Below are 4,764 nucleotides of genomic sequence, written 5' to 3' on the forward strand. Positions count from 1 at the left end.
ATAGGACAGAATGAGCCGGAAAGAGAGTTGTGGACAGTGTTGTGGCAGCAGGGAAGTGTGCAAGGCGAGCATCAAGTCTATTATCACTTAAAACTTGACTACAAGCCACATCCAGTGAGCAAACGGGCTACAGACTGTCCGCAGCAATCTGTGTTTTCAAGGCAACTGGATATTTTGCTTCAAAATAAGAGATATAACAGCTTATTGTGATGACGTTTTGGTCAACATCAAAACGCAGAGAATTTCATTCTCAAGCGACCACACTTGCCCACATAAAGGTCAAGTAAAGAGAGTCCTGTAGTAACAAACAATTGCCTGCTAAATAAGCTACTAAGAAATCAACATCCAGAAAATTCACTGCTAACATCAGCTAATACAGCACTAGTGTTGTGCCTTTTGAAACCTTGAGGTAGTGAAACTTTTTCAAGTTTCAAGCAAGTTTGGAGACAACCAATTGTGTTTCATGCAAACTACAAGTGACTGCAGCGATACGCTAGTAGTAAATGGAGGTTTATGGTGCAGCAAGCTCTTTTCAAAAGATTTATTTACCAATGAGTCTAGGGATACACATTTTTCCTTTGCGATTGGTGGCTGTATGTTGCATCCAGGAAATCTGGATGTCTGGCAATTCTTGAGCAATGTGAGAACATCATGCAAGAAATCTCTTAAAATCGGCGTGCATCAAGACTAAGTATGCCTGGGTCCTTTAGTCGCCAGCAGTGTTGGTCAAGTTACTTGAAAAAAGTAATCAGTAACTAATTACTGATTACTTCCCCAAAAAAGTAATCCCGTTACTTTACTGATTACTTATTTTCAAAAGTAATTAATTACTTAGTTACTTTTTAAAAATACGATTTACAACCTGAAGAGGTGATAAAGCGATAGATCTTTCAGCCCAATTCTACTTTTTCTACATAATCCATCATACAAAATGTAATCAAATGGAAAAGTCTCTTTTTTTTTACTTGTTTTATCAGTTTTAATCTTTTAACTTTATGCATCAAGCAAAAATGTAATTATATGCAACATTCTCTGACTTGAATAAATTACCGTATTTCTCGGACTACAAAGCGCACCTGAATATTAGCCGCACAAGCTAAAATCAGGGGAAAATCCTGTTTTGTACATACATTAGCCGCACCTGACCAAAAGCCGCAGGTGTTTCAATGTTGACTTATCATATGTAAGAGAATTGTCAGGAAAGAGATGGCTGTTTGGAGACACACCCCTTTTTTTAATATTTTGAAAAACAAGTTATGGGTACATATTTGCATAACTTTTTAGGTATATGTACAAGTAGTGGTAATTACAAGTACGAAACATGTACTGTGCTTCATAAATGAGTAACAAATGTAGTACATAACAATAACCTACAGCACACCAGAAAAATAGATTCAGACTACCTTTTAGGCTCAGGTGCAGTGACACGGCTTTAACAAGAAGAAAAGTCAGTCATTCACCACCATCTTCCTGCACACTAAAACCACCAAAGTCCTCTTCTCCAGTGTCGGATACGAACAGGGTCAGGATGGCTACGTCATCCACTCTCAGCTTCTTTCCTTCGTTGTCACTTTCAAAACCAAAGAAATCCTCGTTGTCAAGTGTCAGAGTCGAACACCCTCTGAAGGGCCGTGGCGGTGTCCTCCTCTCCATCATGCAGCAGTCCAGCCCTTCGAAATCCGTTGGTGATCATGGATGTTTTCACACTTTTCCACGCTGTCAGATTCCACCGGTGGAGTTGAGCATAACTTGCTTTTCGCAAGTTTATCGCCGCTCGTCATCCACGACTCCCGCTGAACGCGTAGCGTTAATTTGAAGTTTGTTTTTTGCGCTACTTGTACGGCACTATGTTGCCTGGCGGATGGACACGTGACCAACATACCACTCTTGAACCCCGATACTGTGTGTCTGATCACATGCCCTTCCGCCAGGCAACGTAGTGCCGTACAACAGCGGAACAAACAAAACAAATCGTCTTACGATATGACAAAAATCATGGACAATCCATAGAAAAGCCGCACCTGACTAAAAGCCGCAGGGTTCAAAAGCTTGTGCAAAAAGTAGCGGCTTATAGCCCGAAAATTACGGTAGTTTAACATTTAAACCTATTTTCTACACATTCCAGCACATAAAATAAAATGTTTTTTTGTGTTTACACTCACTCTTTCAAATAGATGCAAGTAAAACACAGCAGAAAATAAATAAAGTCAAAGACTCAGCGGTCCTGTTGCTCTATTTTCACCTGTAAAGCAGGACGGCGGTAGGCGGAGGTTTACCCTGGTGCAGGTGTGCCGCGGTCAGTTGAAGAATCCGCGAGTTTCTTTGTGAATTTCCCATTACGTTGTTTCGCACTCGGTGCTTGCTTGGAAGTTTAGGGGTTTTTTTCGCTGTAAAAAGAAGTTTTCTTCCCACGCACGATGGACGCTAATGTTTTTGTCACTTTTTATGGAATCAAACTCAAAGTAAGGTCAGTACTTCCACGCTTTAAACGCTGCACGCTCATACTCTCTCCCACAATCGATATGTGATCCATTGTTGATCTGCACACAGCTGTTGTCACTAACGGTGCACTCGCTTACGTCACTGTCGTGAGACATTCTCGCAAAAAATCATGGTTTTAGTAACGCAGTAACGCAGCATTCCTACGGGAAAGTAACGGTAATCTAATTACCGTTTTTGCAATAGTAATCCCTTACTTTACTCGTTACTTGAAAAAAGTAATCATGGCCACCCATCTCTGGTTGCCAGTAATATCATTACACAGCCACTTGTATTTTTTCTTGTTATTAAGTCATGGGTAATGACTGCAGTATTTTCTTGAAGAGACATCAGCGCTCACATGTGCCGAAAACAAGTAAAGAAAGTGGAATCAAATATATTGCAGAGAGTTTTTTTCAGCATTTCTGTAACGATATAAAATTAAAATGTTGGTAAAAATGGACATGATTGCACACTGATCTCTTCAACCCAACTGCGTCGTTGATGGCACAATGCAACATATTACAAAAATCACGAAGTTCACAATCAGCCAAAGCGATCCCAAAATGGCAATTGTGTTTTTCACCAGGTGATGGGGTGAACAGCGAGCATAAAAGCAATATAGGGTTATTATGGTTAATTACAAATAAATGAAAATTTACAACTAATTGTGGTAAAATATTTTATTTAAAGGAAATAAATCAAAAAGTAGACTTTCAGAAAAGAATGCCACCTAAATTTATCAAACTTACAAAACTAATAAACACTAAAGTAGACAGCAGATTTGCCATTTCGGTCAAATTTGTTACCGTGTCTGATGATACTGTGGTGGTCATTTATCAACTGCCTTCACAAAGTATGTTAGAAGTGACCATACTTTTAGAAAGTTTGAATTTTCCTAAGTCTTGCCTCTGACAAATATCGTGCGTGTGATTATTAAGAAGATTAAAAGTAACACTAAAGCTAATAAAAAGTAAACTAACATTACACATTTTCAAACAACAAAAATGAAGTTGAAATGAGCAAACAGGCAATGGAAGATTACTGTTTGATCTGAATTGAAAATGAAAAATGAAGGGGAAAACTTTTTTATTTTTTTGGTACCAATCTATGAAGATCTGTTCCAATGCTGTAAATTTGGACATTTTAAAATGAGAATTGATGGAGAATGACATGGGTTTTGGTTTCAACCTATGTCAGTCTCAATCTAACCTCAAGTGAACTATTTGGAAATTCTTCCTTGGCTTCAATTTTCAGCCCAGAAGGCTGCTGCCTGCTCCTTTTAATTGGAAAAAAAAAATTGGTATGCCCAAAAGCTGCTCTGTAGTTGCTAAAGTTACATCGCATCTTTTCTGTTTGAACATATAATTTGTCGCCCAGTTTTGGAAGGGGTGGTGGTGGTGGAGGGATGGGGTGGAGCTGTTGCATTAATTTGTCACAAAAGGGAACAGACACTTAGAAGCTTTAATGACAAGGTTCTGTGCAACACGGCCTCTTTATTGTTTTGTTCTGACATTCAGTGAGAGCTTTCACTGACGAATATTGGACAAGAGTAAACCGCAGTTTAATTACATGTTCTCTGACAGTTCAGCTTAGACTTTAATCACAAAAGTAACAATTTCATCACTGATCATAAAGGTGCATGTGCTGCTTAGAATCAGATTTTTTTCCTTCCCCTAGTAAGAGCACTAACAAAGCAGCCTGATTGCTGTTTGAAGTCTGTGCCTCTGGATGTGAACTGTGTTTGCTTAATTCTGCCCCCAATTTCAGGGACCTCAAATCAATAGTCAGTTTGATTAAAAGTTTTTGTCAAATAAGTACATAATTGCTGTCAGGTTAAGTCAATTGTTTCACTGAGAAGGAGACAACAGCAGAATTTAACTTGGCAGTCAGTGGAACATTTGATCACATTTAAATCCAAATAATTGGATTTCAATCCAGCCATACGTTGGCTATTACTTGTCTTCTAAAGTGGCAGAAAACAAACTGTAGCACACTCTATCTAGCAGTATCATATGCCCTCTCAATCCCCATCCTTTATGCCTCTTTCATGCTGCATTATCCTATTTGCTTCCCAGTGGCATCAGTTGAGGAAAATGAGAGCATGCCTGATTTTTCTCCATCTTTGTAGCATATGACAGGGAGACGAAATTGTGAGGTTGTAAGAAAACAGGGGCCTTCTTTGGCCTCATCCAGATAACAACACATCATTATTTACTTGTCACTGAGTACAGCGTTGCATTTGAGATAAAGTTGGTCCTTTTTTTATTCCCTCCCCCCACCCCA

The sequence above is a fragment of the Aulonocara sp. 'chitande type north' Nkhata Bay genome, linkage group LG23 (genome assembly GCF_057382095.1).
Source record: "Aulonocara sp. 'chitande type north' Nkhata Bay isolate Kocher_YH1m ecotype deep benthic linkage group LG23, A_spYH_male_GT1.1, whole genome shotgun sequence".
NCBI lineage: Eukaryota > Metazoa > Chordata > Actinopteri > Cichliformes > Cichlidae > Aulonocara > Aulonocara sp. 'chitande type north' Nkhata Bay.